The sequence below is a fragment of the Camelus dromedarius genome, chromosome 1, assembly GCF_036321535.1.
Source record: "Camelus dromedarius isolate mCamDro1 chromosome 1, mCamDro1.pat, whole genome shotgun sequence".
Lineage (NCBI taxonomy): Eukaryota > Metazoa > Chordata > Mammalia > Artiodactyla > Camelidae > Camelus > Camelus dromedarius.
In genome coordinates, this window is record NC_087436.1 from 43,294,940 (window position 1) to 43,321,902 (window position 26,963).

General features: G+C 35.6%; 1 protein-coding gene across 50 annotated transcripts in view; it reads right to left on the bottom strand.

Moving 5' to 3' along the window:
* The window catches only part of ANK2 (ankyrin 2), a 603,826-nt gene that overhangs the window by 195,856 nt on the left and 381,007 nt on the right, over positions 1–26,963 (bottom strand). The window lies entirely within an intron of this gene.

The following is a 26,963-nucleotide window of genomic DNA, read 5'->3' on the forward strand; positions in this document are numbered from 1 at the left end:
TTCTTCTTTCTCTTCCTTTACTGTTTGGTTTTCGGATGTATCTGAAGGAGAACACTGAGCATGGGTAACTTGGCAGTCATCTGTCCTCATTATAAAGGAATAACAGAAAGCTCCGAGGAAGCTTTGAGGAAAGCGGATAGCACTAGTTGGCAGGTGTGGACTGGCCCGATGCAAATTTTGTGATCCTGGTGATTTTGGAAAAACAAGATTAAATTTAAACCAGCTGACATAATACCAGACTGAAATCTCTGGGTAAAGATGATCACTCTGGATGGAGACTGCTTTTTAAGTCCTCATCTTGCCTTTACTCCTCTCAAAATCTGATCCTGGGTGAATCAGCTGAATTTCACGCCCGCCAGAAAAGTCCTGGAGAGGCTCCTCCAGAGGTGTAGCCACCTTCACCCTGCCTCTTTGTCTCACTGACAAAGCCTGCCTTTCGAACTTTAACACAATAACGATGATGAACTTTTGCTAGGTTCCAAGACACTGGCATCACTTTATAGCTCTTTTTGTAGTGTAACATCTGACTAACGAGAAAACTAAGAGGAAGTGAGACGCCGCAGGTGGGACGGCTCTGAATCCAGTGTTCTCCTCGGTCGGCTCCCCTGCCTGCCTCCCTCCCTTGAAGAATGTGCTTGGAAAGGGCCCTTGGCACATGCTGTCAGACCCATTTATCATGACTGGTGATGATGTCCAGAGATAGCAGTGGAAGCGTTTTGTCCAGGAATCTCAAATACGGAATCATTCACATACTGTTAAAATGATTTACACAGGGGAAGACTGAAAACCCAAGGATGAAATCCCCTCACATTTAACCCAAATACCACAAAGGTTTATATATTTACAAATCAGATAGATAATTTACAAGGAGTTGTCAGGTACGACTGAACTCTACACATCTGGAATTGGTGTCTGAGTCTTCAGAAATGTATCACGGCATGACTAACACTGTACTGTTCCTCCTCCCTGCACTGTGCCTCACGCTTCATCCTTCCTGAAAGCTGTGCCCATGGCAGGGTGCCCCCAGTGTATCTGCAAAGCTGCAGCGACCGAATTGTGACTCAGTGCAAAATGCCTATTCTAGGAAAGGATTTTGCAGTTTGCAGCAAATTCTAAATTTCAGGAAGATTTTCTGCCCTCTGGTTTCTTGCCACAGCACTCAAAAGTGAAATGTAATACAATGTATTATGTTATGTCAATATCCCACAAGAAACATTATTTACTACAAAATGACAACAGTGAAATAATATTAGGTCACAGAAAGTATGACAATATTCTTTTCCGTATATAGTTAAAAAAATAAATCCATGGGCTATATATTATATGGTAAGGCCTAGAAAGTACCACTTGTACAGGAGGCTTAATGTTATAGGTAACATTTGAGTGTTTACTGTAGGGCAGGCACAGAGCTAAGAAGTCACATGCACTATATCATTAATACAGTAATACCAGGAGGAAGGAACTATTACACTGCTCATTTACTAAGTGAAGAAGGAAGTTTAGAAAATTTCCAAGGTCACAATTTTTCAGTGGATGATCTGAGATTGAACTCATGTTTATCAGCCTCAAAGCTAGTCTTTGCTGTTCTGCCTCACCCCTGCCGAGTATCACAGCAGATGTTCCTACAGAAACCTAACTCATGAGCTCTATGTTTATTTCGTTTGTGATAACCTCGGCATGCCCTTGGTCTACATACTCACTCTGTAAATCGTGGCACTTGCTAAATAGACTGCCTTAGCTGGAAAGAGAATTCTTGGCTGATATCAAATCTATCAGCCATCTATGCACCTAGAAAAATGAAGAGCTGACTTGAGACAAACTACTTAGAACTGTATTCATTTGGGAATAAGGAAGGAGGTAGTAAAGTACACACTGCGCTAAAAAGCCAGCTGATTATCTCCCTTGACATGCCGAACATGGTAAAACGAACAAACCGAAGTCAGGGTGCCCTGTCACTCCTGTGGAAAAAGAAGGCCATGAACAGAGACAGAAGGGAGCACCTGACCCTGAAGGGATGCCGAAACACCTTGGAGACATCCTTTGGAAGCTTAAGGGGGGCAGTTGTCAGTCTGAAGGGTGAAGCTTTTGCTGTTACATAATAGCAAGCTTTCATAACGAGTTTTCCCTTTCCTGAATCAAACTCCTGAAAAGTAGATGCAAGTCAAAGACTTACAGCCAATCCCTGGAATTTTAGCAAAAACTTGTTCCTACTGTTTTGGAGAGGCTAGAGCCAGTGGAAATGTAACATCTGAGTCATCCTGCCAGGGACCTCCTCAACAGTTGACTCATGGTAGATTTTGCTATCAGTTGGTTTCTTCTAGAACCACATTAAGGGATTCAGTTTTCCCAAAGTGAGAAAGTGAGTTATAAATGCATTTTGCAAATGTAAATGCAAATAAGTGTGTTATAATAAAATGGTTCCAGAACACAGGATTCAAGAACAAAATTAAAAAGACTTCAAAATTTCTGGGTAGTTAGTAACATTATGGAAGGTTAAAAGTATAGACCTACATGGAAATATATCTTTTTCTCCCACTTCCACATAAACACAAGCAAACTCTATGCTGCAAAGAGGTCAATCTGTGATTAAAGCTCTTGGCACAAGAGCTTAGGATAAACAGCAGTCAGTCTGGTTACCTTCAATCAACACAGAGATGAAAGAGGATTCCGGGACTCATGGTGAGAGATGCAGCAATTTTTACCATGCGATGTTTCCCTCCGAGTATGAAAAAACGTAAGAATTTTAAAAGTAAAATTAAGTAGGGGGGAAAGTATGCTTTCAAAATAGACTGTCGTCTCCTGGCTCAATCAGATTTCACACATAAAAGCACAGTAAAGAGAAAATGAGGCAATAGCAACTCCTTCGGGGGAAAAGTCTCAGGGAAATAGACTAACCTCTTTCTGCTTTGCTGCTTTATGTCCCTACAGCTCTCAATCCCAAAACCAATTGTACTGATGCCTATAAAGTCTGACGCTGGACAAGGTATTCAAAGGCTGAGCCGCACTTATTTTAATCTGCAACAGATGGATGTCATTACAACTTGTCCCCCCTTTACAAACCAAGTGTGGCATCTCAAGCCAAGAAAGAAAAATTTCCTCTTAAATTCTTCTTGACACAGTTCTGTATGTTTTTTGGTTGGAATGTTAGAAGAACAATACTTTCTCAGCACCCAGCAGGGTGGACATGAAAGGCAAGGAGGAATGTGCATTCACAGAGCCATATTATGTCCTAAAAGAGTGCTTCACCATAGGGTCCAGGGGCACACTCACAGGGGTCCGTGAGTTTGTGCCAAGATTTTGTAAAACTTCTATGTTTACAGTTCAATAATAACCTAATAAGGAAAGTATAAGCGTGCTCCAGCTCACCTAGATGGCCACCCTTAACTGAGTACAACCATATATGGGTTGTATACGCCTCTGTGTTCTTAATTCAGTGCGTAACAGGTGAATTAGAGATGGAACACAGACAGATGCATGATATGCAAAAGGTTTTGCCACGTGACAAAGACTAATCAGAGAATCTGGTCCTCATACATGGCAGGATGTACCAAAAGAACTTGAGCACAGCACTCAGCAGTGCATTAATGATGCAAATAAACAGCAGGCTCAGATGCTATCTCTGTATGGTCCAACTTGCCTCCACCATTTAGCGGTGAGTGTAATAGAAAATTCAGAGTAAAATGCTTTTCAGTTCCCAACTGCAGCTTTTGCTAGATTAGGTACGCTTCTCTACCACACAAAGTAAATGAAGAGAGCTTTAAATGATCATCAAATGGCATCCCATTAAAATTGGCATTAGTAAAATTCTCTGATAGCTTTAAGTTTTGCTATTCTTAAGTGGGAAACAAAACTTAAATGTATGAATAACAGTCATATGCATTCTCTATATTATTTTCATTGAAGTCAAATTCAGGAATATACTAAATTCTAGAAATCTGAGGTTAAATCTTTTTACTATTAAACCCAATACTTGTGATTTAGTTTTAGGCAATTCTGTCCATTCTGTCGGTGTCATTTATTTGAATAATACTAGTTTTGTAGTTCTGTTTCTGCTTAATTGATAAAATTACTTTCTTTTTTAGTAATGATCTAAGATTTTAAGGAGTTTTAGTATGACATTTAAATTAACACCATAATAAAAATAACACCAGACTCCCAAGTTTTTTTTACACTTTAAAAGAGATGAATACATTACTCAAGTTTGAGAAGCACTCATGTGACTCAGCCAGCAGCTTTGACTCTCCCAGGGCGATGCAGGGCACCTCCCCTCATAGTCTCTGGCTTATCCTGTACCATCCACAAATATTTGCTACCTGATTAACCATAGGAAAGCACATGTTCTTTGTGGAATTTAAGGAATTTGTTTATTTCCTTAGGATGCAGTTATTCCTTTGGAAAAACAGGGTCATTTACCTGCCTACCGTGAGACCCACATTTTTATAGCAATACAAAATAAATAAAATGTACTAAAATAACTTGAGGGGAAAATCTTTAATATGAACATCACGAAATAAGCGGCATTGCTACAATTCTTTCGATCTTTTCCTAGGAAGGTTGGATAAGTTGAACCCATGTTCAATAAATTACGAGTTGTATGATCTTGAGTTTTTGTGGGTCTCAATTTCCTTATCAAAAAATATACTTCATGGAGTTGTTGGAAGAATTAAATACTATTTGAAGGTGCTTAGCCCAATGGCAGGCACAGAGGACACTTACTGAATTTGTTTTATAACTGTGGTTTTTCTTGTAAATGATAAAGGCAAGACAACAACAGCAAAGCAAAGTATAGCTGCACACACATGAATTTCTTTAGATAAAAAGGCTGCTGCCAGAGGACCAGAGTATTTGAAAATACGCTGCTGTGTGCAGGTGCAAAAAGACAGAAAAGAAGCCAGAACTGGGTATGATCTGTCTCCAATGATGATTTTACAAAGCATCCTCTTTGTGATATATGAATGCTTTTACTTAAACAATCATACTTTTGTATAGGGACTGCTGGATTGTTTAAATGTTTTAGTTCTTTTAGTAACTCAAATTCTTATCACTATCTTGTCATAAACCAAAAATTTGGGGGCAATTGAGAACTGCACACTAGATGTACTGACATTTTTAGGAAGAATCCCACAAGTTGCCTTCTTGCAGTTAGTTAGAACATGTAAATGACAAGCAAAACACTTACACCACAAAATTCTACTCAATAATTTCTGTTCAGCTGCCACAAACAACAAAAATTTCTATAAATCATAAGTTTGTACACTATAGCTCAAACACGCTAATTAAGCTACATTTTTAGTCTCATTTCATTCTACTAAATGAGAAATGCCAAAAGAGCTCTAATCTGCAGAGAGAGTTTATATTTTTAACTTCCCTGAAGCTTGTTCTTACTTCAGTGACCTATGTTTTAAAAAAAAATTGGTTTAGGTATAGGTGTTCCTATTTTTACTTTTAAAATGTTATTTAAGGTAATTAATGATTAACACATACAATTGAGAATTGGTATCAGAACAATATCTAACTTTAAACAGATAAACTCTACTTGAATATTTTCTTTTTGTTGTGTGAGGTCATTTGAAATTACATTTTTATATGGACAATGTTTTCTCCCCCCTTAACTTAGTATCACATTTCTGACATTGATTTTCACTAGCACAGTAGATGAGTTATTTCATTATCCAAGTTTTCCCTAAGATTATCATCCGTGAAAAGTAAGCACTGCCTCTAGCATACCAATTCCACCCCTTTCAAAGCATTAAGAATATTTTGCAATACCATGTCGAGATTAATGAATCCCTTGTACAATTCTTATATGTCAAGAGAGTAAAACCAGAAGATTATGTAGCAGTGGGAAGAGAAGTGAATGAATCTTACTCACATGCAACACCAACAGATCTCACAAAAATAATGCAAAGAAAATTAAGGCAGACCCCAAAAAGGACATCTTTATGATTCCATTTATTAAAGTTCAAAAACTGACAAAACCAATCTCAACTGTTCGAAGTTGGAATAGTAGTTTCTGGAAGGGGGTAGAAAGGGGCTTCGGTTGCTGGTAATACTGTACTTCTAGTTTCTAATTCTGGGTGTGGTTAAATGGGTATGCAAACTTTGTGAGAAATATCAAGATAAACATTATAATTTATGCACTTTCTGTATGAATATTATAATCAAATGAAATATTTACTTTAAAAAGATGCTGACACTGAAATACAAGTTGTTCCTAACTTACACCATGGCGACAAAACCACTGAAGAGTAAACAGATGAAAAAATTAGTATTCAAAAGCAGTATCTTTTTCTTACAGTGGAGGCAATTTTTCTGATGCAGACTATTCATATTGCACAAGACTTTTAATGAAAATTGTATTTGCATTCATTTAAGGCACTACACAGGCTAAGAGACAATGCAGACTGCTAAGTTCACACAGTTTTGTTCCTGACCTCAAAAGGAGGTTTCTAAGTCAAATTCTAGAGCATCTTTTCATGAGTTGCTCTGACATCCACTGAGGCTTTGTAATTCTAAAAATTACACAATTCTATTTGATCATCATGAATTATACTCTTCATTTAGCTTTAGTGAAAGTTATTCCACTTTTCTTATCTTTGTATACAGTAATACAAATTGTACTGCACTGGTCTTCGAAAACGTTTACCACAAATCCAAAAAGACCAGATCTGGTTCAGAGATTTCAGTTGTTAATTTTTTTTAGGATAAACAGAAGTAAATAGTCAGAGACAGTTTTATACCTTAAAAAATTTTCTGTACACTCACTTTCTGTGTCACTCACTGTTCTGAAAACTGAATCAAAATATTAATAATGTGACAATATCCTTCCTCAATAAATTAGAAATGCTGCAAAAACACAAAACTAGTAGGAATGAAACCCCTAAATCAGAAATGACTGTTGTGATGTACATTTGGTAACTATTTTATACTTCTAATCCCTATGTGATTTTTAAATTTTTGAGTATTTATATATATATTCCCGTAAAAGGAATCATTGAACAGAAGGAATATGAATTTCCCAGTTAGTATTTTATGAGACCATGAAAGTTTGACTTGAAAAGTAATTTTGTTTTGCTGACATGAGTTTGGTTTCATAAAATGTTTCTATAACCAGGCTCATTACTAGGATGTCATTACAGTAAGACACATTGAAACGTTCACTAAAATGGAAATTTTTACAAAGATAGGTAAAAACTTTCTTAAGTGCTTATAATTCTGTTTCCTAGTGAACATTATGGTAAATTGAAATTTTAAGCAACTTCTAAGGCAGAAAATCAATAGGTTTTGATTATTTGTATTCTAGGCATTTCCCACAGAACTCTGAAATTCCATCACACATACAACATGTGAAATGCTTCTGAATCTAAATGGGAAAATAGTAAGTTTGTAGATGGAAATATGTGTGGTTCCTCCACAACATTTACGAATCTAAGAAAATCAGGATAATACAGGAAACATTTTGCTGTAGCTGTAGGTCTTAAAAATATGAATTGAAGAGCACTACAATTGCATGCTTCCAATTGTTTCGAGGGATAAATTACTCTTTGGGAGGCTTCAGTTACATGAACAGATTTAAGACATTACTGCTTCAGTTAGGTAATCATCTTAATGATTGCTTTAAATATTAAACTATTTATCAAGAGTTAAAATTTCTCCCTAAAGAGCTTATCATACTTTGAGAAAATGGCATATGATTAGGAGATTATGATATCCCACTTGCATTGCTGGTTCCTCTTGGTGTAGAGATATCTTGTAACATCATGCTTTAATGCCATATACAATCCCTAACACTACCGCTTGAACTGATACATTTGAAAAGTTCCACTTACTTTTTTTACGTTCAAAAGGTTGACAACGCAAAGGCAGGCAAAATATTCTACAAATCCTAAACTGACAATTTTAGTATCTCCATAGTATTCCCTAATATTTTCAATAGCTAAAGTTACACGGAAATCTGCATTTAACATGCCAACAATAAAAATAACGAACACTTAAGAGATTCACAATAGAAACTTGGTAACACACACCACATCTATACAGGACTGAATTCTAAACAGTTCTCTATTATTGCTTTGAGATCTCCAACCGGTATTAATTGTGTGTAAAATAATGAAAAAGATATTTTTAAAACAATCTGTATTGTAGGTCTAATATCTTGCCTAATTTCCAATAAGCTGGACATCTCTGTAAAAATGTAAGATGCCAGCATCTTACACTCAACATGAATGAATATGGGCCAAAACATGGAAGAGCTTAACAAGTTTTATGTAGCATACACATATTTCCAAAGGAATCTCTCTTCGGGCCATCACTGGCCATAAGAGAGCAGGTTTTATAAGTGAATAATAACCTACTGCCATAACATTTTGGTCGGGAGAAAAAACAGAGAGCTTTTGATATAATTCTGTAACCATATTTTATTTAATTCTTTCTTTAAGAAATCTTCTCTACACAAAACTCTTTTCATTCCCTGACTAATCAGGGTGTTAAAATGTTACAGGATATTTGAGGGAAAAGATATATTAGAATTCATCCCACAGCAATACTTAAGGATCAGGATAAATGGACCTGAATTAGGTTGTAGACTCCCTTGAAGGCTTTTAGAACTGTCAGGATATGCAAAAAACAAACCCAATCAAGTGAAAATATCTTTCATCAATTGTTCATTATGCCAGACATCCTACAGTGTTAATTTACTATTGCCCCCTTGAGGTAGGCACCAAATTTCTATCCCCGCCGGTCTGATTATTCATCTTCAGACCATCTGCTCTGATGCAGACATCACTCAGTCAGAAGCAGCTTCGTGACACAGCACAGATGAGGCGCCGACCACACCCCCACACACTGCATTCACTGAAAAGGAGACTGCTTCTCTAACATTGAGTTATTCAAGACTGAATGACAAGAAAATACAATCTTGCAATGAAAGCTTCACAGCACCTTACAATGTGAGCACTATTTTAAAAGAACTTGGATAAATTTTTCTATCCTTACATTGTTGGTTCCAGTGTTGTCCTGTGAAGATGCACATAGAAATACAGAAGCGCTTTCTGTTTACAACAGTCCAGTGTACATCTGTAATTGTCAGTCTGATTTTCTAGGGAGTATCACTTAATTACAGCTTAGCAACCACACACAGTGACAACCTGACTCTACTTGTTTAAATGTAATTCTGAACTCATTTCTACTATTTTCAAAAAAAAAAAAAGACTAATTTAGAGCAAATGCATCAAAATTGAGCTGCTAACTCAATTTTTTATTTCACTTTTTTTGAGTACATAAGTGTTGCAATATCAATATCTACTTCAGAATAAAGTAAGAATTGGAATTCATTACTTTCCAGTATCATTTCTTGACCCAAGACAGTATTTTAATTTTATGGGAATAATAGACCCAAGAACTCTGTTTGTGCAACCCCTTGGGGTTTCTATTTTTTGGAAATCTTTCTAATTACTGGGTGTCAGGAATTTCAGCATGATAATTATGTTGCTTATTAAAAGTAATTTGTGTCTCTAGTTCCTTTGGTTAAAGTGCTATCAAGTTCATTGTCATCTGTAAGATGGCAAAAGCCCATCTTTCTAATGTGCATGTAATTTTTGAGAAGCTGTTTATTCACCCCATTCTCCAAAGCATGCAGGTCCCAAAGAAGAGTGCACAGCTTTCAGAGTCTTTTCCATATTTGTGATGATCTACGTGGAAGGCAAAATTCCAATTCTAAAGAAGTCTGCATTACGCTAAATGTCATATAGAAAATCATTTTTACATTCATTTCTTGACCCCCATATTGCCGACCCAGTGGTGCACAGCTGAATGTCAACAAACCTTTTTAAAAATAAATTTAAAAAAATTAAGAATATGCAACATGTGTGCTGTATAAGAAGGAAATCACTTCCCAGTTTGACTCACTTTATTAACCTGATTAAACTACTGAAAAGGTCTATAGTTGTACCTATCTAAATGTATACATAGTGAAAAAAATCATAGCTTCAGTTTGGGCAAAGTAGGAATAAATTAATCAAACAACAGATTACTTTGATAATAAAGAATTAAAATAATTTAACCAGTCCTTAAACAACAAGAAGTTATTTAGTTGAGAGTAAGACAAATATTTTTGAAGCACCTCCTGTGTGCCAAGCACGGTGTTAGCTCCAAGTGATTAAATGTAGAAAAAAATAAACATTTTCCATCCCCTCAAAAGATTTCAAGATCTTCATTAAACCAATTTTTTATAGCTGCAATATGTTCCATGAATTAGATTAAAGTGGGTAAAAATGGATCCAGGGAGATCCATTTAAAGGCAGTAGTCCAAGCAATAGACATTTGTTTTATTTTACAAACATATTTTACACTTAGATGTAGAGTAGGAATAGCAACATTGCGTTTTATAAAGTTCCTGGTGATGAGTCAGCTGGAAAAAAGAGCAGGCACAGGGAACAGCAAGTGCAACAGCGTAGTGGTAGAAAGAACACAGCATGCAGAACACTGTAAGTAATGCAGTGTGTGTGAATTATAAGGGTCATGTTGGAAATGAGAAAGGAGTAAAATTCGAAAAGTAAGGCAGGGCCCAGGCCATGGATGTTCTTGTATGCCATAATAAGACTGAGTATTACCCTTTAGGTGAAAGGACGGGAAAAGCCAAAACCAGATTCTGTTTCAAAATAATCACCCTAGTAACATATGGAGGATGAGTTAGAGGGCAAAGAGAATGGAATCTGGGGGACAACTTGGGATACAATTGACATGGTCCTGACGAGCAATGTCATCAGAACAGCAATGTGAAAAATAAGCAATTTGTCATATATGTAGGGAAAAGAAGCTATAAAACTTCGGGGAATTGAATTTAAGGGTTTATGGAAAAGGAGAACTTAAGGAAAACTTGGAGACATCTAGCTCTGGCATGTAACGAGTGACGCAATTAACCCAGACCAGAAATTTGGGGAAACAGTACCCTAAAACTGGAGAGAGCAGAATGGTTTGGTTTTGGTCTGATAAAATGCAAGACTGACACATCCAAGAGAGGGTATTGATTACAGACACAGGACATAGAATAACCTCTGGGAGATGGCCTGGTTTTTTGCAGTGATACTGGATTTTGCTTCACTCCTTACCATTTCTCTGTCCATAAAACTCCTAATATGGAAGCACTTCTTGTGCTGCCTCTGGAAGCAAATACTGTCAACCTATCAATATCGTGCGTGAACTGCCAGGAAGTACTGATAAAATAAGTGCAATGTATATGTATACTGCAGCATATGTATGTATGTATATATATACCAGTAAGATTAAAACAGAATTCTGTACAGGAGACTTCTCACGTGCTCAGAATACTAACATCATGCAGCTGACATTTCCCCATAAGATCAGTATACAACAGAGATCCACAACTTTATCCACAATGGATGTGACCTGCTGTGACTTTCTAAGTTTACCCTTGTGCTATGAACTGTAATTGTCTAGAATGGTTTGAGATATTCAACTCTAACTCCATGCAAGGTAAAGAGCTTTTGTAATTTTACACTGAAATGGAAAAGATAGGGTGAAAAACTGGCTTTAAAAAAAGAATGTGTCTAATTAATTACAGTACATAACACATGGCAGTGGGAGAAGGTGAGCAATCAAGTATTTGTAGCTTGCACTGCCCTTTTTTTTTTTTTTTTTTTAACATTTTAGCTCATACTACAAAATCCCTCTGTTGGAAATCAGTCAATAAAAACCCCTCTAGTTACTATTGCATTTCAGAGAATATCTGAACTTCTTCTGGGGAAGCTTTCAAAACAAATTCTTGATTTGTTGGGGGTAAACGCATTGGCATCAACTCCAAAGAGAATATTGAAAAGTAAGGAAACTCCTAATTTAAACATAACTAAAAACAAAAGTAGGGTTAATTCATCTTATGAAACTAAGCTTTGGTTCAGATGCCCAAGACCATTTAAAAAAAAAAAATCGGGCTTAAGCCAGGTTTAATGAGAAATGGATAATGCTTTGCTAGTTGTTTTTTATTATTTGACTTCTACAAGAATTTGGGTTAAGTGGACCCTGTGAGTCTTCCCCCAGAGGCTTGGGATAGCTTCTTCACAGCACCCTCCCAACTTATCCTCTCCCCTCAAGTCTGACCACGTTCCTTTACTGTGGGGCCCCAATACACCCTGAGCACGCGGTCATTCATAAATGTTTGTTGATTACTAGTTATAAGCACAACACTGCACTAGGTGTTGTGAATGGCTCTAGCAAGAGCCCCAGATTAGCTGTTTACTTATCTATCTCCCCAACCAGCCTGGCCTTTCAGGGTAGATGAGGTCATGACTTACTCCTCTTTGTGTCTCCACTTCTGGGCACAGCACCCAACACAGAGTAGATCAATAAATACTTGGGGACATAAAACAAAATAAAGGAAGAAGTTCAACAAAGTAAAATTGGCCAAATAGACACATGAAGCAGCATCAGTCAATATGAATAAAACGAGTGAGAAGTTCGGTGAATCAAGTAAATTTTTTCAGACTTACTAGATTCTAAAACTTGGTTTCAAATCCTGATTAGCAAAATTTATAGCTGTTACGTTAATTCTTAAGCCTTTACAATTCTATCAGATAACCACAATAAGCCGCATCATGCCTGTCCCTTCTGAAGGGTAAGTGAGTGAAGAGTAATGGGTAAAGATGACCTCCATCTGTATCTTAATCTTCTGGTTGAAGTTTTGGGAAAACTATTGTACTTAGCAATGGAATTGATTAGATAGGCTTTGGAGCTCAACATTCTCTGACCTTAATTAGCTTAACAGATAATTGCCAACTACAACATTAGTAAAGAAATTAAATATAGAAAGAAATGGTATCTTACTGATACTAACTACAGAACCATTAGCATCCTGTTTTTCAGAAATAAACTATAATTCAGCTCTTCTCTGGGGGAAAAACTTTATATAAAGCAATAACAACTCTTTTATTATTGTATAAATCACCCAAAGAAGAGGGGAATTACTGAATGCATAACAACATGCAGTAATTTATTTCAATAGTCTCAGTAGTTACAGTAAGACTAACTAACTTCTAAATAAAAGATATCATTGGTATGTTAAAAGACACAGAGGAGAGAGGCTGTTTTTCTTTTAGAATTATTATGCATATAAAATATGCCTCACTTCAGTCATATGGAACTATATACTTAATTCTACCTCTACATTCTTATATAAATATCTACCTGTAACATGACATATAAAATTAAATTGTCAAATATATGTATATGTGTATGTGTGGTGTATGTGTATGAGTGTGTGTAGAGAGAGTCATATATTCCATCGGTCAGAATAAAATTATAATTTCACTTGAAGGCAGAAATCATATCTTATAATTCTAGAATTTCCAAAGCCTAGTTTAGTGCCTGAAATATACTAGCCAATAAAGAAGATTATGTTGACAATGGAAACTTGGGAAGAGCATTGTCATCTCTTTTAGTCTTATGCAAAGCTGACAAGAGGCAACATAAATACTAGTTATTCTAGCTTTAATTGCTCAAAAATTAAACTTAGAAAATAGCTTTAAAAGAGTTAGGTTACTTTTGTACATACAAAAAGATAGCATTAGAACTTTTTTGCAAAGCAGTAGCTGTCTGTAGCTCAAAAGACCTCTTTTGTCCACCAAAATAAACTTAGTTGAAATGTCAAAATTTTTCTTAAATATTAAAACTGTAAATACCTTATCACTGGCCCTTGACTAAGAACCAGTGGCAAGCTATCCAGTAATTAAAAAACAAAACTTGTGAAACTAAAAGATGTTGAGGTTTTCATTCAAAAGATGTTTAGTCATAAATGACAAACCCCAGCTAACATCAAACTCAATGGTGAAAAGCTGGAAGTATTTCCTTTAAGATCAGGAACAAGACAAGGATGCCCACTCTCGTGACTTTTATTATAGCATTGGCAGTCCTAGCCACAGCAAACAGAAAAAGAAATAAAAGGAATCCAAAATGGAAATGAAGAAATAAAACTGTCACTATTTGCAGATGACGTGATATTATACATAGAAAATCCTAAAAACACCACCAGAAAACTACTAGAACTCATCAGTGAATTTGGTAAAGTTGCAGGGTACAAAATTAATACACAGAAATCTGTTGCATTTCTATACACTAACAACTATACACTATTAGAAACAATCCCATTTACCATTGCATCAAAAAGAATAAAATACATAAGGATAAACCTAACTAAGGAGGCAAAAGACCTGTACTCAAAAAATTATAACCCTGATGAAAGAAACTGAAGATGACACAACAGATGTAAAGATATACCATGCTCTTGGATTGGAAGCATTAATATTGTCAAAATGATCATACTTCCCAAGGCAATCTACAGATTCAATGCAATCCCTACCAAAATACCAATGATATTTTTCACAGAACTAGAACAAATTTTTAAATTTATAGAAATAAGGGGGTAGGATATAGCCCAAGTGGTAGAGTGCATGCTTAGCATGCACAAGGTCCTGGGTTCAATCTCCAGTACCACCTCTAAAAATAAATAAATAAACAAGTAAACTTAATCACCAACACCCCCCCCAAAACAAATAAATAAATAAATAAATTTTTTAATTTATGGAAATAAAAGAAAAGAGACATAAAAGCAAAGGAAATAAAAGCAAAAATAAACAAATGAGACCTAACTAAACTTAAGAGCTTTTGTACAGCTGAAAAGACAACCTACTGAATGGGAGAAAATATTTGCAAATGAAATGACCCATAAGGGATTAATACACAACATACATAGACAGATTATACAATTCAACATCAAAAAAACAAACAACCTAATTACAAATGAGCAGAAGACCTGAACAAACATTTTTTCAAAGAGGAATTGCAGATGGGCAACAGGCAAATGAAAAGATGTCAACATCACTAATCATCTGGGAACTGAAAATCAAACCTGCAGTGAGATACCTCACACCTGGCAGAATGATAATCATCAAAAAAAAAAAACCCACAAATAACAAATTTTGGCAAGAATGTGGAGGAAAGGAATCCTTGTACACTGTTGCTGGGAATGTACACTGGTATAGCCACTGTGTAAAACAGTAGGTTTTCCAGAGATTTCTCAAAAAAATCTAAAAATAGAACTACCATATGACCCATCAATTACACTCCTGGGTAGATATCTGAAAAAACAAACAAACAAACAAACAAAACACTAATTCAAAAAGATACATACATTCCAATGTTCACAGCAGGATCATTTACAATTGCTAAGATATGGAAGCAACCTAAATGTTCATCAACAGATGAATGGATAAAGATGTGGTTTATATAGACAATGGACTATTAAGTGGTGTGTGTGTATATATATATATATATATATATATATAGTATACATATGTGTGTGTATATATATATACACACACACACAGTATATATATATACATATATACATAGTGTATATGTATATACACATGGAATACAACAGCCATAAAAAAGACTGAAATTTTGCCATTTGCAGCAACATGGATGGACCTGGAGGATATTATGCTAAGTGAAATAAGTCAGACAGAGAAAAAGAAATACTATATGATATTATTTACATGAGGAAGCTAAAAAATACAATAAACTAGTAAATATAGCACAAAATTTAGCAGACTCACAGAGAACAAACTAGTGGCTATCAGCAGAGAGGGGAGAGGAGAGGAGCAATACAGGGATAAGGGAGTCAGAGGTACGAACTCTTATGTATAAAATAAGATACAAGAATATATTATACAGCATGGGGAATATAACCAATATTTTATAATAACTGTAAATGAAGCATAACCTTTAAAATTGTGAATCACTAAATTGTACACCTGTAACTTATGTAATATTGTACACCAATTATACTTCAACAAAAAAAGTTTAGATGGTGCTGTTTCTGATTAGCAATGTGGGAACCCAGCACATAATGTGAAGCATGATGAAAGCTTGGGTATGTATTAAAATCCTGTGGCACCTCCACAGGATATAGCTCTTTATACCTGGAGAAGCTCAACTTGCATTAGGTCTCTTTCTCCCACATGGAAGAATTGCAGGATATTTTAGCAACTGAGTTTCCTTTAATAATAATATCTTTTCATGGATGTAAATACTAATTTAGTACAAATTATGTAAAGTAATCATTACAAAGATTTAGCCTGACCTAAAGCCTTTCTCTTCTGGTTATGTTTAAGTAAGAATTAATTGTATGTGTTTTGGTGGGGGTTACTACACTTTTTTTTTCGCTAAATTTTGTTTTAAGATAAACAATTGTCAAAGACACACTAAGCAAGCAAGTCAATTCTTCATCATTTTTACATGATTCCTGTATATTTATATAGTTTAAATGATTTTTTAATTAAATGTAAAAATATTTTCTTACAGAATATGAACTGACAAACACCGTATCAGAATTCTACATGCTTTTTGTTTTACGGTGTTCAACTACTCAAGAGACTACAGCATACAGTTTGCTTTGTGTGCATAAACCCCGACTACCCAACTAGCCTATAAATTCCTTGAAGGAATGAATAGTAGTTTGTACTTTTTGTATTTATTTCTCACACTTACTACTGCAATATTTTTAATGGCTAATCCTACTGTATGACAAAACATTTATATTGTCATTTAATCCTCATAAGCCACCCAATTGAAGAAACTGAGCCTTAGTGAGATTAAAGTACTTGGATATTGAGTAATAAATGCCAGAGCTGAGATTGGTAGCCAGTCCAGAGGCCACAATCACACCACCGTGCAGGACACCACCTCCTTAGCTCTACCCAAAAGTGCCAAATACCTTTCCACTGTTGAATAACTTGTAGGAGTGTCTGCTGCTTCCTGTTCTGAGGAAAAGTTTCTGTGACCACATTCCTGGCCCCAGCAATCACATTCTGATTTTCCTGGATGCCCAATTCCTTTTCTTGTGCTGGGGGCAGGGCCTGGCCTAAAGTTTGAACCATGTGGCACTGACACCTCTGGAATGTCAAGATTTCTTTTTTTTTTAATTGAAGTATACTATGTGTCAATTTCTGGTGTACAGAACAATGTTTCAGTCATATATATACATACATATATTCCTTTTCATATTTTTTTCCATTAAAGGCTACTACAAGGTATTGAATAGTTTCCTGTGCTATACAAAAGAAATCTGTTTTTCATCTATGTTTTTATAGCAATTAATATTTGCAAATCTTGAACTCCCAATTTATCCCTCCCCACCCCCCTTCCTCCACTACCGGTAAACATAAGATTGTTAACTATGTCTGTGAGTTTGTTTCTGTTTTGTAGATGAGTTCATTGGTGTCTTCTTTTTCCTTTTTTTTCTGCATTATTAGCTTTTTTTTTTTTAACTCTACATATGAATGATATCATATGGTATTTTTCTTTCTTTTTCTGGCTTACTTCACTTAGAATGATGATCACAGTTCTGCCCATGTTGCTGCAAATAACATTATTTTATTCTTTTTTGTGGCTGAGTAGTGGAATACTAAGATTTCTTTCCTTTAATGTTGCTAACCCAAGAGTTGTGGCTTTTAGGGACACAGTTATAGTACCTCAAAATATTCTTACACATTACACTCGACGAGTGAATTTAGAGCCATGTCTCTATCACCATTGTTACTATTACCATTCACAGGAAAAACATTTTCAAGTTTCCCAGCACAGCAGGCTTCAAAGACATTTGTTCCTCTGTTTTTAAAGCAGCATGCAGACTTTTACTAGCTTGTACTGACATACTTTCCTGAGTGGGATTTAAACCTGGACTGCTTCCAAGATGGATGAAACTCTCAGCTGTTCTTAATTAATCACCATACCCGCTATTTAAATGTTGATTACACCTATAAGAAATGATAATAGTCTTATTTTCACAGTAAAAATTTAATAAGGATCTACTCATAAAAAGTCCTCCCTTCAAATCAATTGAAAAGCTAATTAAGTGTAAAACATTAAAATAATAAATTGTTATGAAGCCTAAAAAATACACCTATTCCATTGGAGCATTTGTCTAGAACTATATAACTTTCTACACTCTTTAACTCCTTTTTTTTATTCTTATAGTCTCCCTCCCTATTAAAAAAAAAAGGTAGTGGGATCATTAAAAAACATACATATTCTCATAGAACATTTTTAAATGAATTTAAAAAAACCCACAATCAGCCAGCAGCAGTAAATCCCATTACTCAAACTTAACAGTGCATGTTTTGATGTATTTTCTTTTAGAATTTTTCTACATGTACACTATATATGTGCATATAATTGATATTTTTACAAAGTTGGGATAATACTCTGTCTTCTACTTTTAAAAAGTAACATTACCAAGTAAGTATTGCCTACAACATTTAAAAGTTGTTTAAGATACTCTAAATCTCATATAGTGGTTTCTGGATGGATTATAACTGGTGTTAGCTTTCCCTAATCATTTGTACCACTAAAGCTTTTGTTTTCATTGTTGTCAAGAATGCTACGATTAAAAGCTATTTACCTAAATCTTTGTCCTTGTCTTGATTATGCCCATTGTTTAAATTCCTAAAGGTGGAATAATGATGTTAAAGGATGTAAATTCTTGGTACATATTGTAACATTGCAAAACTATTCTTGAGAGAGGCTGATGCAGAAGATGCTACCATGACTGTTTGTGGAAGAGCCTGTCTCCACTCAATGACGTGCTCAAATTTGCTCTGCTCAATAGATACGTATATCATTATGGTTTGGATTTACCTTTTTTCATTTTTGAAGAGTTTAAAAACTTAACCATACATTTTATGTCTATTACAATTTTTGTCTTCTTTGACTTGTCCACATTTTTTGTCCTTTTAGAGTTTCAAACATCTTTTTTATTTTTAAAAACTCCACATAGACAAGAAAACATTTTGCCATATTTGTTGCAAATTTTTCCAAGTTTATGTTCTTTTTAATATATCTTTTGACTTTTATTAAAAGTCAATATATCTCTTGACTTTTAAATTATATAAATTGAAAAGTGTAAGCTTCTACTTTTAGATTTTTATTCCATTGCTTTTATTCCTTTCAACCCTGAAATCAGTAAAAAAAAAAACTTCTCTTCATTTTCTCCTGGCTTAAAAAACAAAACTTCTTTTTCTATTTAACTTTTTTTTTTTGAGGAGGTAGGTAATTAGGTTTATTATTTATTTAATGGAGGTGCTGGGGATTGAATACAGGACCTTGTGCACACTAAGCATGCTCTCTACCACTTGAGCTATAACCTCTCCCCTCCATTTAACTTTTAATTACCTGAAATTTGTTTTGGTATGGGGCATAACTGACAACCTTACTTGAAATTTTTCAAGTGGGCAATTTTTTCCAATTGTTAAAAATCATTCAACCTACTTTCAACTTTCTCTAATGTCTCCTTTTTACATTTCTCTCTCTTTAAATGGTTAATGTAATACAGTGAGCTTAGAACTACATTTTCAATCCTGTTTCTACCACTTACCATGAGTTATGTGACCTTGAGCAAAGTACTGAACTCAAATAAGCCTTGGTTTACTTGTCTATAACACGTATAGGATTATATGCACTAAATTAGGTAATATATGTAAAATCCCTAAGAAGAGTATGCTGGGATAGCAGACACTCAATAAAAGTAAACTTTAATACTTGATTCACAGAGCTATTATCAGAAGAAATGAAACTTAGATCTGTAAATGGTGTGTAGAGCATCATTACAGAATCTAGGAAATAACAGGAGCTCAAAAAATGATGGCTATCATTATCAGTAATTAATATAGAACCCCCTGTACATTCTACATTTCTTTTATTTCTTTTTTTGTATTTTCCTGCTATTTCCCATATCTAATTCAACTGTTGATCCTGAGTAGAAAAGATCTAGTCCCAGTGCCAAATCAAGTGGTTAGCACTAGACAAGAAAGCAGCCCAGAATCAATAACTTGGCTCACAGTGTCATGGCTGGGGTCTAACACAGCTGTAACTGCATGGGTCACATTTTTAACAGGAATGGAAACTGACATGTTCATCTGGATCACTGTTTAATTCTTCAAAGAATAAATTGGTGAGTTTACACAAATCAACACCAAAGACTGATTCTTTCATCTGTATTATATATCATGTAACAAAAGAAAGAAAGAAAGTGCAAAACAAACAACCCAGTCTAAAAATGGACAGAAGACCTAAATGAGCAATTTTGCAATGAAGACATGCAAATGGACAACAGGCAACATGAAAAAAATGCTCAAAGTTGCTAATTATTGGAGAAATGCAAATTAAAACTACAATGAGGTATCACCTCACATCAGTCAGAATGGCCATCATTTAAAAGTCCACAAACGATAAACGCTGGAGAGGGTGTGGAGAAAAGGGAACCCTCCTACACTGTTGGTGGGAATGTAGTTTGGTACAGCCATTATGGAAAACAGTATGGAGATTCCTCAAAACACTAAAAATAAACTTATCATATGATCCAGCAATCCCACTCCTGGGCATATATCCAGAAGGAATCTTAACTCAAAAAGACACACGCACCCCAATGTTCATAGCAGCACTACTTACAATAGCCAAGACATGGAAACAACCTAAATGTCCATTAACAGATGACTGGATAAAGAAGTTGTGGTATATTTATACAATGGAATACTACTCGGTCATAAAAAATAATAAAATAATGCCATTTGCAGTAGCATGGATGGACATGGAGAATGCCATTCTAAGTGAAGTAAGCCAGAAAGAGAAAGAAAAATACTATATAACACTTATATGTGGAATCCTAAAAAAAAAAAAAAAGACAAACGATCTTACAGAAACAGAAACAGATTCACAGACATAGAAAATAAACTTATCATTATCAAGGGGGAAAGGGGGTGGAAAGGGATAAATTGGGAATTCAAGATTTGCAGATACTAATTAATAAATATAAAATGGATAAACAACAAGGTTATACTGTATAGCACAGGGAACCATATTCAATATCTTGTAGTAACTCGTGGTGAAAAAGAATATGAAAAATATATTTATATTCCTATATGACTGAAGTATTGTGCTATACATCGGAAATTAACAGAGCACTGTAAACTGACTATATTTCAATAAAAATATATTTTTAAAAAAGGAAGAAAGTGTATGTAGACGGTAGAATTCGTTATTTACTTTCTTGGAAAAAACTGATTTAACACTTAATTTTATAGGTCTTTTAGAAATGCATATAGAATTCTTAAAATTGAACATACATGGAGTGAATATTTAACACCTCACATTAGCTGATGTACCAAGAAATTTTAATGAGGCCAAAAGAACTTTGTTAATCATCTCTCCCAGGCTGCGTGACTTTTTAGGCAGAAGTGTGGAATTCAGCCAGAAAATTGTACTGGACTTCAATTCCAAGGAAGGATCAAATCATTCAGAGCAATCTTGCTGTTCAAGCTGACTGCCCAACAGTGGAATGAAATTCTGCTTTTTAAAAAATTGGGGGACCCATTTTCATAACAGCATCTTATAGTACCTCAGCGCCTAGACTTCTGATGGGAGCTGACAAGCTTAAACAATGAAAGGACTCTATATAGGTGTATAGCAATTGTTAGCTTTCAGAGGTGGAGCTTACATTTACCTTAAGTGCTATCGTTTAAAATTCCATTGCAATACAACACAGACACTTTCTTACTTTTATGATAATACATAAGACCTGGAGGAGGTCCCATTTGTTGGCCAAGCAGCCTCAGTTCCCACATGTCCTGTGTGGTCTTGGTTTCTTAAGTAGAATTTGGCAACCAGTTGAATTAACCTGGATTAGAAGAAACTGAATAGAATATGAAGGGTTTTTATACTCTTATGCCCTCTGTGCAGTTGTTACATATTCAGTCTGGTCTCTTCAGTAACGTCAACTTCTTAGAACATAAAGCAGTGGTTTATCATACATTAATGCACTTAAGGGTTACTTAGACATCATGCTTAATCTTGTTAAGTAAATATTCTTGGCTCCCACCTTGGAGATTCTAACTCTGGAGGTCTGGAATGGGGCTCAGCAATCCACATCACTTTAAAACACCCTAGGCGATTCTTCTGATGTGGGTGGTTCACGGAACACATTTTGAGAGGTGATGACATAAAGGATTAGCTAGACCTTTCATTCTCTGTATTTATTACACAACCTAAATACACTTTATCCCTTATGCCAGCCTCCATCATTTAGTCTGTCAGAATGCATGATGCAAAAATGCATGAGAAATGGAATTAGATCAGCTATTTTTCGAAAGAAATAATGATGTATGACAGATAAATGGGCAATTTTGTGAAACATATGCCTTACTAACAGAAAACTGTTGAATGTCTTTTACTTCTGAAAAATGACTTTTTCCTAAAAATCTAAAAAAATACACATGTGACAACCAGTGGTTTTCACAAAGAAAAGAGTCGCAAATGCTCCTGTGTAATTCTGTTTTACTAGGTGTCTTAGTAGATGCTTTCTAACTAATTTCCTTCAGAAGGCTGACAATCTAGAAAGGTATGATTCTAAAGGAGCAAATCTAAAGACACTTCAAACTCTAATTTTAATACATTATTTCTGCCTGGAGAGATCTTTTCCTTAATGAAATGAGAATTCATTGTTAGACAAATTATCAATCTTACAGCGTCAATTTTTAAGTACATGATGTGTTTATCTAATGGAGTTGCTATACTAGAATATAGAAATTGCTACAGTATCAGGTAGAACATAAGATTATACTTCAAAGTATAATCTTTTGAAACTCATTGATAACTGAGGTAGGTAAAGAGTACCCCCAAAATCCCAAATTTTAAACAATATGTCAGCAACATTTATAATTCATCAAAAACAGTTTCAACTCACAACCTCTACTATTTAACACCTGGTTTTCACATAGCTTTTAGATATAATTCATAAGCTCAAAGACACCAATGAAGTGATTATACTGCAGATGATCACTGTAATATTTGTACTTCCTACAAGCAGATTTTAAAGGTAAAAAAACAGTTTTACTGTAGCCACATAAGCTTACACAAATACGATGTGAATGTCAGCTTTGAAAAGTCAAACTCTTAAAATGTTGACAATCAAATGTGATAATAATATATCCCACATTTCAAGGAGAAACCTTTAAATGAAAATGAAGGAATCAGAAAACCAGTAGCTATTTCCTATGGCCAAATAAATTTCAAGTTTCATCCATTAAAAGGGCATTCAATCCAAAACAGCAACTGAAAGTGGGTAAGAAAGACAGCAGATGTCTGTGTGGGAAGGAAACAAAATATGGTTGAAAAGACAACTCTCTCTCCACAGAGCATTCTCAGCTCCACCCTACATGTGACCTTGAAAAAGCCACTGTACGTCCAGTAGAACTAATCTTATGAAATATAAAAGAAAAAAATTTTAAGTACTACATAATTTAAATAAATAATTATGTTTGGATGAACCTCATTGTAAGAAAAATATAATAGAAGTAGATATTTTTTATATTATAATAATTCATCTTATCACAGTGTACTCTTTCACTGAAAGGCATCTATTGCATTTTATGTGCAACTTAATCTAGAGAATGCATAATAATTACAGGAATTACTACAGCAAATATGTTTTATACAATTAATATTTCACAGTAGTAATGTGTTTACATTTGTGTAGCAGGGTACTTTATTTTTTTTTTTGAGTAGGTTAGAATTAAAACATCTTAGTCTCCAGGTACTTTAAATGTTTTTAGAAATGCCTTTTGGACCTCTTATCGGTGTTACAGCCATGGGGATTTATATACTGCTTCTCTATCATCCTAATGTTACCACTGACTCCAAGACTGAGCTTGTGATCTGCTCATAATGCTTCAAGATTTGACTTTTTGTAACCCTCTGAAACATGCTTTCTCATCACACTGGAACACAATATTGGGACTCCTGCTTTGTCCATCCTTGGATTATGTTCCTTTAAGCCAAGGTTGCATGTCTTATTCATCTTGATAGGCCCAGTGCCTGGCATTTAGCAGATGCTCAATAAATGATTTCCAAACATACCTTCTTCCCAACAGGAACCAAGATTGTACTCTGCTTCCAAGATCTACTTCAGGCTAGTATATCTATACAATGGATTACAACTCAGCCATTAAAAAAAGAATGAAATTTTGCCATTGCAACAACATGGATGGACTTGGAGGGTATTATGCTAAGTGAAATAAGTCAGACAGAGAACGACAAATACTGTATATAACACTTCCATAAGGAATCCAAAAAATAAACTAGAGAATATAACAAAAAAGAAACAGACTCAGAGAGAGCAAACTAGTCATTACCAGCAGCAGGAGAGAGAAGGGGGAGGGGCAAGTTAGGAGATTAAGAGGTACAAACTACTATATATAAAATAAATAATCTACAAGGATATATTGTACAGCACAGGGAATATAGCCAATATTTTATAATAACTATAAATGGAGTATAACCTTTAAAAACTGTGAATCAATATGCTGTACACCTGAAACATATAATACTGTACAACTATACCTAAATTTAAAGATTTAAAATTAAAAAATCGACTACAGGCTCCAACTTCTCCATTGGCAGAAAGGATATTCAAAATATTTAACAACTGGTACAGTTTAGGCACCAAGCAATCACAACGGATGCTGGCCGTAGCACTGGAGGAAGGTGGCCCTGGAGACCCCTAGCTGGTCCAGGCATTAGTCCTTTGTTTGCTCATTTTGGGGATGGAAGTGGACTGGGGGATCCTGGGGACAGGCTCCACGTCGTTACAGTAGAACCAGCAGCTTGGTGGGCTCCTAGAAGCAGCTATTTAATTAGCCTGTTTGGAAGCATTGCCAAGCGTGAACCGTCAGTACAGCTGCTCTGCTTCACACTGGCTGAGCCCAGCCCCGTCCGTGGGGCATTCCCAAAGCACTGTGGTCTGCACTGTTCCTCTCCTTCTCTGGCATCTCATGGGTATTCATTTCACCACTCCCATTACCACTCACTTGCCTGTTGACTCTGATAGTTAAGGGATTACACGTGGATAAGTCCTGTCTCTAAATCGAGATTGAAAGTTCCTAGAGCACAGAAGCCGTAACTTATCTTCTTTCAAAATTTATCTTTAAATAAACCATCCAAAAGTCACATAATCAGGCTCTATATCATTTCATATTTTCAAAAATGCCTTATCAGCATGATTTTCATTACACTCTTGGATCTTTTTCAGGTTAACAGCAAAACTACATGAAGAAAGCTTTCTCACAGCAGTTATAAAAAAGGCTACTGAAGGGGATGTTCACTATATCCTTGAAGGTCCCTTATTTCTATCCTCTTAGAACTCAAAACTGAAAAAAGTTTAACTCTCTTGACGTACTGTATGCTTCGTAGATAAAGAATCATCTCTCTCTCACACATACACACCACACACACACCCTACTCCACCTTAGTAAATAGCACTGTCTAGTACTCACTGGCATAAGCCAATAATCGTTTCTCTTTCCTTTATAAGCCAAAACAATCCTTCAATAAAAACAAAAATACATCCGGAATCTGTCACTTCTCACAACACTAAGACCCTAATTTAATACTATGTCATCGTTCTCCTCAGGGGTTTCTGGGACGCCTTAAATTGGCCTCCGTTCTTCCTTGCTTGATGGAATATACAATCCGTTCTCCACCAAGCAGAGAGAGAGACAGAGACAGAGACAGAGGCAGAGAGAGAGCTTTTGAAGTATAAATGGAGTCCTACTATTTCTCTGACTAAAATCCTTCAGAGGTTTCCCACTGTTCTTAGAATGAAATCCAGACTCTTTTCCAAGACCCACTGCTTTCAGAGAGAAATCTAAATTTCTGCCAAGGTGGGCCTGTGCCTGCACCTCAGACCTTGTTGCCACTGTTTCCTGTGTTCACTACTTTGCAGCCACGCACCCTCCCTGGCCCTTGGCCACGCCCAGTGCACTCCTACCTCACCTGGGCAGCATGCTCCCTGCATCTCCCTGCACTGGGTTACCGTTTGTCTCCTGTCTGTCTTGTCAACATATCACCAGCATTTTGAACGATATCTAGCTCAATAAAAATCTGCTGACTGAGTTACTATCTTTTGATTCAGCAGAGCAGAAAAGCACTGAACTGTTTTCGCAGTAACAGCAGAATTCATTGCTCATGGGCTCAATTCCCAAGAATATGTATACTATAACCAGAAGGCTGACATAAAGAAGATAAAATTATTTACTATAATTGGGAAAAGATGTTAAAATAAATGAAACAAGAACAGAAAAATCTCTGAGAATACACTGGTAAAAAGAGAAGGATGTACTAACTTAAAAATCAGCTAGGACAGATAACCTAAGGAATATTTGTGATGAAGCATCACATTTATGGTTTTGCTGTTGGGATGAAGCAAATTAATCTGATACGGTAAAGAAACTACAATAAAAGCACATGGCCCATTGCAAGAAAAATATAGAGAGCACTTAGATCAATATGCAAATCTATAAATGATGCCATAACAAAAATTCAAGCCAAGAAGAAGAATAAGAAATAAGACATATTCCTGATGCTGTTCTAGGTTGCACTTTACCAAAGCATGGCCAAGAAGCCGTCTATCTGGAGCCCGCTTAGCCCCTGCATGGCTTTGCTGACTCATGTCCCAGACAGAGCTCCGCTAGGGCCCAGGACGAAGTCTGTAAGGCATCTCTAAGAGCCTCTGCTTTCATAAGTGAACCTGGTATATATGTACCAATCACCTGCGTAAATGAAAACAAAAAGGTATCTGAGAGATAATGTGGTTTTTCCTTCTGCAATCAACAGAAACATTTAGAACTATTAGTAGGACTTATTCTGAATAAGAACGTGAATACAGCTGAATTTTGTTCTTGACTGTCTCTGCCCCACCTGCTTCCTCTTTTTGGAACTGTCAGGTTGATTGGGATAATAGAAGATCTCCGTGTCCTTCAAGGACTAACGTAAGAGGCAACCAGAGGAAAACCCTAACATGAGCTCATAAGTCTTACATCTTCATGAGGAAGGCAGGCATTTTT